Below are 10,520 nucleotides of genomic sequence, written 5' to 3'. Positions count from 1 at the left end.
AAAGTGCTCCGAATGCTATTTCAACAGTGTTCTTATTCTTACTAGTGTTACAGGAAATTCCAAATCAATTGTGCCCCCAAAAGTTTTGTATTCTTCAAGTTAAAAAATTCATTTATAAAACATTTGATCGTTGAAAGTACAAAAATACTGTGGTTATAATTTCAAAGCAGCCCTAAAACCCTAACATAGTAGAGGAAGCTGAATAGCACTGAACCCTGAATTCTACTACAGTCTACCTCCCTCGCCTAGAGCGTGAAACTCTGCACAGCCCCAGGGAGTGTGGAGCTTCCCAGAGGGAACTGTAGGCTCTCTAGAATTAAGTGCCTCTGTGCCACAATCCAGGACAGGGGCCCAACAGCAGCCTTTCTAAAGACTAGTTTCTGCCAAGTTGAGTATCAGAAGTGGAGAACTAGCCTCCCTGTGTCAGAAACTTTCCCACTCACAAAGCTGTGCATATCATGTGTCCCGGCACTGAATGACCTGGGAAGAAAAAAGCCTCATTACCGTTGCTGGTATTCCCCTTCTGTGATGGTGCAGAGGGGATTAAATACTGGCGGAGCTGGCACCTCCTCTAGAGATGCTCACCAAGTGTGAGGGAGAGATGCATGAGCTGTGAGAGCAGAGAAGGAGGTTGTTCCTATTTAGCACCCTTTATTTTTTCATTTCACCATATTCACCATTAGTGAGGTGAATTTCAAACAGGCTCCACACAGTCCCCGCCCTCGACACCCCACAGGGGATCTCAGCTAATCCTCTCTCCGGATCAACACCAAAATGGAAGAATAGCTCTTCAATATTCTCTGACCACCAACGATGCACCCAGCCCTGTCGTAGGCCCTGAAATACACATAAATGAGGATCAATCTCTGTCCTTGAGGAATGTGTTTTTGAGATGGAGCATCAGATAGCAAAATAGAATAAAGAAAAAAGAATTGCTATTTTTTCGCCAAACCTTCCTTCCAAGCTTGTTATCTGGAAACCTACTTTTTCTTTCTTTCTTCTGAGTACCCTGATTAATTTGCTTGAGCAAAGGTGGACACGGTTTGAGTTGGAGAAAAGGAGGATGAAGGAGCAAACATAAGATGGAGAAAATAAATTACATTTCTTGGGGCTAATTCCAGAGGGCAAAGGTGATGGGGAAACGAGAGAAGCTGGGGCTGAGCAAGGCGCTAGTGAAGCTGACGCTATGCCTGGAGAACAAGACAGCAAGCAGCTGTAGAAATATCCCGCGAGTGAAGTGGCTGAGGCTGATAGAATGGAGATGTCTAATGTTCTCTCTGAAATTGATTGCACTGCTGCCATGTAAATTCTCTCCACTCCTTCTTCCAGTAACATCCACTCCACACGAATTGCCTCTTGCAAGGGTAGATTTTGCAAATACAGAGGAAAGGCCTGCATTTTCTGTCTGGGCTGAGATGGGGCAGAACTCACACACATCCAGCACATGCAGGATGGTGACAACCCACAAGCCAAGGATGCGGTCCTATGACCCAGTGTGGAAACCCTGGGGGCAGGGATGTGTGGTCTGGATCTCTACCAAGCATAGAGTTGGAGGTTCAGGAAAACTGCTCAAGTTCTTATGGGGAAAGTGACTTTTGTCATATGCGCTGCTTTGAAAAAAATTAAGTGAAATGTTAAAAGTGCTTATTAGAGGTTAGGGAACAATATTACAGGATCGGGTGGAGAAACTAAAGGAAGGAGAGATGGAGGATCAGGGTTGAGAGGGCTTTACGGAGAAGGGAAACCTTAAGCAGTGCTTGAAAAAACAATAGTGAGCATTTCACCAGATTGGGAAGGAACAGAGGGAGGGAAAAAGGAAGAAGGAAGGGTATTCTAGGTAGAGTTAATGGCTTATGCCAGGGTTCCTCCACCTCGGCACTATTGACATTTGGGGCATTTTGGTTTCATTACCATATGGAACAGTTCTGTGTATTGTAGGATAGTTAGCTGTATTTCTGGCCTCTACTCACTAAATACCAGTATTTACTCACCAATACCACCCCGCTCCCAGGGAGACAAACAAAAATGTCTCCAAATATTACCAAATATCTCCTGGGGGACAAGGCACACGGCATGTTTAGGGGATGAAGTACCATGAGACTGAAGCCCAGTATCCATAGACATTAGTGGGTAAGGTAAGACAAAAATAAGGTTGGTTAGTAATTTGTGGCCAGGTGGTAGAGGGGGGCTCGATGCTTGCAATGGACTTGACATTGTTCTCTATGCCACAGAAATTAAGATGGGAATTTTAAGCATAAATGGCACAGTCCAATCTAAATTTCAAAAAGATAACCAGAAGCAATATAGAAAAGACTTGGAAGGGCAAATTCTGGGGTCAGGGAATTCAATTAGTTTATATGTCCACTTAGAAAACAGATACATATATCCAGCTTCCTTATCGCTCTGTCTGCAGACTAGTCTGTGACTCTCATCCTGAGGACTTCCACTTAGAAGCAGCCAAACATGCCTGGCCTTGACTCGGCACTAGTAGCTTGTTTTTCTGAAGGCTGAGAACACCTGCAGCTCTGCTCCCCCTTATTTTAGCAACAATTCTTGAAGCAGCCAGACGCTTACACCCAGAAGCCCTTTCAACTGTTTGTTGTGTTGTTGCTAACGAGCCTGGGGTCTAAAAGGGGTTCCCAGGGCGTGTTGACTAGCTATCTGCTACCCAGGGAGCCAGGGACATGGCTTGCGCAGGGGCTGCTTGGCTTAAGCACCATGAACAGAACTGGTGGTTATTTAAAGCCTCCAGCAGCAGTGTCAATGTCGCTTTGACATTTTATTTTTTTAAAGATGCTTTCAGGGGCCAGACTGATGCTTCCACTTAGCCTTGCTAATTTGGGATTTGGGCTGCACTTAATAAACAGCTGTTGTAACATCTCCAGATTCCTAGCAAAAATGGGGGTGATTTAGGGAATCTGCTTTTGGCCCGCTCAGGATTTGGGTAGTTGAGTTTTCTCTTTTGGGAATGAGACCCTGTGCAAAGTAGGTTCAGGATTTCTATAACATTTGGGACAAATAAAATGTCCTTGATTATGAAGAATACATGAATTTGACAAATACATACTGAATGTCTACTGTGGTCCAAGCAACGAAAAGAGCTTTCTAAAACTCCCATCCTGGTAGACTTCACAAAGACAATCACCTCCAAATATGGTTACCCCAAGGAAGCCATTCCTTCATTTACTTGTTTAGTTATTGAATAAGCTATATGTAGGGTACATTCTTTGTGCAGGCACAATAGTCCTAGGTATACAATGAAGAAAGTCTACATTCCCTGACCTAGAGAAATGTATATACCAGCACAAAAGAACTTATATACAATGATATACTGATATAAAAATCTGTGTCTTAATTATAAGAAATAAGAGCAGAGAGAAGTTCCTAAACTCTCCCTGGGAATGAAAGACAGCTTTGCAGAACACGATTTGCTCAGAGAGAGCCAAAACCAGGTCTGTTTTTGTATACCACTATACTTTTGGTGCCTAGTACCGTAACTCACACACAACAGGCACTCAAATGTTTATTAAATGAATGAATTAATGAGGTAGTGATTATGCTGGCATTTGGAGGTTCCATATAGTCTTGGCACCAAAAAACACAAGATACCCAACCCAGAGTCCTTCTGAGTCTTCAAGTGGCCATGAGTACTAGCAGGGGTAACTTCAAAAATGCCAAGACCCCTAATTTTCTAATACGCTCACAATACAGTAAGCTGCCAAGATATTCATGTGAGTTCTTGCCTTTGAAATATTCCTTAAGGCAATGTGTTTCTCATTTTGAGGTTATTATAAGACAAAGGAACATTTTCCTTGATTAGCTTGTTCTTCATAAATAGAGCATGGAAAACAAGCATGTAACTTCTCAAAGCTCTGGAAAATATGAGATGGGACTAAAAGGTCTGGGCATTATTCCCTTTGGCTTGGCTCCATCAGAACCCTCAAGGTCCTTTGTAGCAAAACTCTGCTTAAAGTATAAGATACTTCGCAACCTAATTCTTGTCATGGAGAATGCTCTAATGTAGCAAAACTACTCTGTATTGGGCATTAAGAGGGTTTGGGGATTTTTTTCCTTTTAAACATGAGTTAATATCTCTTCCTCTTTCACTTCTGCTGCCTTCTCTACCCTGCCTCAGTATCGCAGTCTCAGTGAGTATCACATGAAATCAGACTGTGAATGCTTTGTAGGAGGCCAAATACTGTAGAAACATTCAACCCAACAAATGTTTACTGAGTGCTACACCGGACAATTTGAGGAAGAACTGTGATAAGAACCAGATTCCACCATCAATGAACTTACTAGCTATTTAGAAAGACATGCATGAAAAGATACCTATAATACCTGGCAGAGTGGGACATATTACATAATTCTATAAGATCTTTTAAAATCTTAAATGAGACTAAGGAGAAAAGACCCAAATGGATTAATTCAAAATAAATCATTAGTTTTTTATTGCTGCATAACAAATTACCGCAGATTTAGTGACTTAATGGAACAACCTTTAACTTTTTCACAATTTTTATAGGTCAGAAGTCTGGGCACAGCATAGTTCTGTTCTCCACTCAGGGTCTTAGAGGCTGCAAAGGAAGTATCAACTAGGCTATGTCTCATCTGGAGTTCATGGTCCTCTAGCTCATGTGGTTGTTGGCAGCATTCAGTTCCTTGCTCCTTGCTCACTGTCAGCTCTTAAAGGCTGCTCACTCTCAACTCTTAAAGGCTGCTCTTAGGTCCTAGAAGTCACTCTCAGGTCCTTGCCACTTGACCCTCTCCATCTTCAAAGCCATCAACAACAACCAAAAAACCTCCCTCTCCACATGTTGGATTTCCTTCCTCAAGAAGAACCCAGTCTCTTTATAGGGCTTACTGATTAGATCAGTTCCATTAATGATAATCCTCCCTTCTCAAAGTTAAGTGTGCCATATAACATAAAAACAAGAATGCCATTCCATCATATTCACAATTCCCACTCATGTTCGAGGGGAGGGGATGATACAGGAGTATACACCAAGGGGGAGGAATTTTGCCTTATACATAGAGAATTCTGCCTCACACATAGCTCCTCATCCAAGTCTCCTAACGCCCTAGGAGCAATGCTTTCTGTCACTAACACTGTAGTAGTGTGCATCTGGCAGGCTTCAAGGGCCTTAATTTTGCTACCCAGCCAAGCCTCTGTCTGTCCTGTCTAGTGGTCTCATGGGGGTGACCCAAGAGTATACAAGACTCTAATTGTGCCAGGTATTCTAGTGCTTTGTATACATTATCTCATTAGCCCCCACAGCAACCTGTATAGTACACATTGTTGGGTGTTTTTTACGACTGAAAATTGAGGCTTAGTCCTCAAAACCATACAGCTAGGGAGACTGGAGTCAGGATTTAAACCCAACTCTGTCTTCATGCCCATTCTTTCTCTACTGCACATTAGAAACTTGCCATGACTAAAACACCTGAGCACCCCACCCATGCCTTCCTCCCATGATGCTACGCGCATTCTACAAATACCTCATTCAGAACACTGCTGGGCACATACATTTACATTAGAAGATGGGAGCTATGTGTCCCAGATTTTCAGAGATAGTCCCAATTTCAAAAAGATGGTCCTGATGTCAGCTTATATCTTTGATGTTGGTACTGAACATTTCTTTACCACATTAAGAATTCAGAGAGCATGACCAGAAAATAGAAGAAAGGTCTCATTTCTCTTTGGAGATTTATAGAATTTATCCTCCAGGAAGAGTATTTATATCCCTGCATAGAAAAGGGTCATTAATACTGTCTAATCAGTATGTGTAGAATTTGGCTACGCCCACTGAGAGATGAGAGACCCTTCTGCAAGCTGCAGGAACTCCCTGTGTTGCTGTTTGGTACACACACACACAAGAGGATTTGATTGTGATAACTCCTTCCTCACTTTATTGACATAATTTTTCTGTTTGGGATTATCTGAGATGTTCAGAAATTCAAATACTTCATAAAGAAATAAAGAGCTATTCTCTAGATAACCTAGTATTAGTGTGGTTTCTTAATGTTATCTACAGAGGGTTATCTAACCTAGTACTTCCCAACCTTTCCCTCAATCCTTTTCACATCATGACAAGCACAGAAACGATGTGAAGGCACAATGGGATAATTAGGTGAGGCTGCCCACAGTTGGAAGCCACTGCCTTGGGTCTCTGACTACTCTCAGACCATTTTAGGCCTGAAAGAACTAAAGGAGGTAGGATGTCCACATACCTATAGCCTATTTGAGACCCAGACACAGAAGTTGGGAAGCTCTTCTTGACTCAGTAGAGCACTTAATTAGTAATTGAGTACTGTCAGGTGTCCCAATTAATAACTATTTATTGAGTGATCATTATATGTCAAGCACTGAGTCTAGGTGTTAGGAATACAGAGGTGAATAAAAGAATCCCATCCTCAAATAACTCACATACTCCATCATTAGCATAGAAAATCATTTGCATCTTTGTGCAAATCTAATCGGTGGACAATGGCCACCTTAGGTACTAGTTGAGAAGGATTCCTGAGGCCTCCAGGTGCAGAAGAGGGAAAAGTATGCTCACTTAACCATACTTGCCATGTGGGGGAACAGCAAAATCAGCATAAGCATGCAAGCCACCTTCTTGCCAACCCTGTTCTTTTAATAGCATATACTGCAGTTAAAAGGCCATTATACGTTCTACTTTCAATTGTGACATATTTTTCATACGACTATGTTGTGTTTTTATTATCCTCCCTAGTAATTACCATTGTGTTTAGTAATCAACAGCACTGATTTACGCAAGTTACTTTCAAGTCAATCACTCCAGCACTTAAAAACAATGGCTTTGAATGGAGTTATTTCCTGGGAGAATGTTAAATGTTTCCGAGTTCAGATAGCCAAGGAAAGGCGGCTCCCTGTGTGTAAGGGAAGAGAATGAAAAGTTTTCTGGCAGCTGGACCAAGATAAAGTGTTCAAATAAGTGCCATAGTGGCTTGGGAGTGAATGGGAGTAACTCACCATTTCCTGCCTAAATTTGTACTGTTGGATACATTCAGCCACCTCACGCAGCATGCTTTTAATTACTGATACAAATCCTGATAGAGTTCTCAAGGGATCAGAAATAACCTTTAGCCATTCTGTCTGGAAACAATAGCAGAACTGCAAAGGAAAGGTAGTCAGTGCAAGTGATTCCAAGGAAACTCCTTTACGTCCCATTTATTGTCTAAGCCTCACACCACTGAGCTAATTGCCTATAGATCTGGGTTCCAACCCAAGATTTTTAACTTATAAGGGCAGACTCTATGTTTCAGCAGGCTAAAGGCTGGACCTAAAGCCTGGGAAGGAACGGAGGAAAGGGATGGACTCATTGGTGAACAGTGCCATGGTCTCATACTGTAACTGAAGGAGAGAGAGTGGAAGAAAACTGCCCCTTACTTAAGGCATACTCTATACCAGGTGCTTTAGATCTTATTATGTGTAAAGGAAGTAATTTTTAAATACCAATAAGTGGCTGGGGCGCCTGGGTGGCTCAGTCGTTGAGCGTCTGCCTTCGGCTCAGGTCATGATCCTGGGGTCCTGGGATCAAGCCCCACGTCGGGCTCCCTGCTCGGTGGGGAGCCTGCTTCTCCCTCTCCCACTCCCCCTGCTTGTGTTCCCTCTCTCGCTGTCTCTCTCTGTCAAATAAATAAATAAAATATTTAAATAAATAAATAAATAAATAAATAAATACCAATAAGTGTCTTTGAAAGTACTCACAAACATGGGCCAGGAAAGGGGAATAGTATCTCTTGCCCATGGGTGTGGCATAAGGACCCCAAAAAGGCAGTTCTCAGATGCACTGTGCAAAGAGAGACTCAAGTCAGAAACAAATAGATCACCTTAAATTTAGACACCAGTCCAAACAGGATGAGGTGAAAAAAGGAACCTCAGGTTTGCAGATAAAAATGGCAGGGACCCATGAGAGTACATGCCAGATCTTTCTACCTCTCCTTACTCCAGACCTGCCTCCTGGAATCCCAGCCAAGACCATAGGTGGCTTACCTACCCCTTGTGCCATGAAAGAAATTCAATAGGTATTGGGTCCTGCCAATTTAAAAGCTTTCCAATGCGACTGTGAGTTTCTTAAGGGGAATGATGAAATGAAGGAACAAATATGTTTGTTTCATGAGCAAGGTCAATCCCACTTTCTGACCGCATTTGAACTGGGGTGGTTGAAATTTATTCTATTGAAAACATTGGTATAGATTGAATTTTCTTCCCAAGGGGCTAATTCTTCAAAAATAAAAACAACCAATAAAAAGGGCAAACCAATTTCAGAGGAAAAAGAGTATGTGGGAAGAAGACCCTGAACACTATAGTATTTCTTTGGGGCTGATCCAACTCTGCTTTAGCCAAGAGTCATAAAATTCACTCATTTTAAGTGGCAATAGCATAGCAAGTTCACCCCCCATCTATCATCAGTTCCAGAGAGACATCTGTTTATGAAAAGAGTTTGTTAACTAGATGTAATTGGATTCTCTTGAGAAACACAGTAACCTCAACTTGGAACTCTCTGTTCATTTATGTAATCTGTGATATGAATTATGATAAACAGAAACTCTACATTGACAATGGACAAAGATTTGAACTATTTCTCCACCTTTGAAAATAAAATAAAAACATCCCTTTCCTTAGGTGTAGAAATTTACAGGGTACAAGTGCCTTTTGAAATTCCATCATATGTAATCCTCACCATGATGCCCATGATAACAAGTAACCTGGGGCTCAATCAGGTTAAATGACTATTCGAGGTCACTCAAAGCTAGGACTTTTATCCAGTTCTTTGTATCCCAAATCTGGAGTGTTTTCCACCATAGCAGAGAAATCTGCGAAAAGGTATACAATCCTGCCTTCCATTTCCCTGGGAACACAAGCAATGAATGAAGTTGGTATTATTGCCATTTGTTATTTTTGCTAAACAAAGTGGGACTCCATCCCTTCCCCTCATAATTAAACATAGATTGAAGAGCTGATCTCCATTTAACTGAGAGCAGAAAGAGAAAACACTGATTTGTTTTACAGCTGCAGGGATTTGCAAACCATAAAGCAGAGAGGTCTGTGCATACTCAGAGTGCTGAGTGCATGGTGCTTTGAGGGATGGATAGCAATTGAATCCATAGAATGAGACATCTCACAGAATGGAACACATTTGCTTTTCAGATCTGGAGGACTTATATAGTTACTTCCACAGACATTGGCAGGGGCAATTTAGGTTCTTTCAATTATTAGAGTGATTCTGGTGCAGAACAGGTAGCCACTTGAGTGGGTAGAGAACCAAATGCGTGTCCTCTCTTGCTCTTGGGCTCTGGAGTGGTAAATCCAAATACCTTTAAGAATGACAGGACCTCTGGGACACCTGGGTGGCTCAGTTGGTTGAGTGTCAGACTCTTAGTTTCTGCTCAGGCCATGATCTAAGGGTCCTGGGATCGAGCCCTGGGTCAGACTGCACTCAGCAGGCAGTCTGCTTGAGATTCTCCCTCTCCTTCTCCCTCTGCCCCTCCCCCTGTTCATGCTAGTGCGTGTGCGTGCACGCGCTCGCTCTCTCTCAAATAAATAAATAAAATCTAAAAAAGAAAAAAAAATGATGACAGGACCTCATTCCCAATCTCCTCAGAGGATGCATGCCTAATACCTATTTCTTATAAGAGAAGGGGGAACAGAGGCAGAGCTGATAGCCAGCTGGGAAGATACATCACCTACAAGTCTTTACTTAGGCACAGGTTCGTTAGGTACAGGCCTCTACACCTTGAGGAACTTGCCCCATGAGAGCCCAAGTCCCATTCCTACACCTGAGAGCCAAGGCCTGGAGGGGACCGGGTGGTGGCAGGACTCTCAGCCTACGGGGAGGGAGTATAGGCAGTAATGAGTCCCCCTTGTCTCTGGGCTGGGTAAGGACAGACCCAAATGAGCACTTGTATCTCCAGTACTTTGCCTGGGGAAGCCTAAAACTTATCTCTTCCCCAGTGATAACATATCTGGGAACCAAGCCCTAGATCCCAATATCAAACCATCTCTTCCCATAACTTCAAATATTACCTAGATGCTCATGACTCCAAAACCTTTATCTTCCATTTGTTCTCTGTATTTAAGAGACTGGGGGTTTTTTTGTTTCTTTTGTTTGTTCATTTGTTTTGTTTCTCGTTTTCCACATAAGTGAAATCATATGGTATCTGTCTTTCTCTGTCTGAGCAGCAATAAACCCTCTATGTCCAACCATGTTGTAGCAAATGCAAAATCTCATTCTTTTTTATGGCTGAGAATATTCCATACTGTATATGTATACCACATCTTCTTTATCCATGCATCTACTGATGGACACTTGGGTTGATCCATATCTTGGCTGTTGTAAGTAATGCTTCAATAAACATAGGTTTACATATATCTTTTCAGTTTAGTGTTTTTGTTTTCCTTGGGTAAGTACCCAGTAGTGGAATTACTGTATCACATGCTATTTCTATTTTTAATTTTTTGAGGAACCTCCATACTGTTTTCTGCAGTGGCT

Source organism: Eumetopias jubatus, unplaced genomic scaffold (assembly GCF_037043125.1).
Source record: "Eumetopias jubatus isolate StellerSeaLion01/CBP00866 unplaced genomic scaffold, mEumJub1_p1.0 scaffold_10, whole genome shotgun sequence".
NCBI classification, from domain to species: domain Eukaryota; kingdom Metazoa; phylum Chordata; class Mammalia; order Carnivora; family Otariidae; genus Eumetopias; species Eumetopias jubatus.
The sequence above is the reverse complement of the archived record's forward strand: the minus strand, read 5'-3'. Positions refer to the sequence as shown.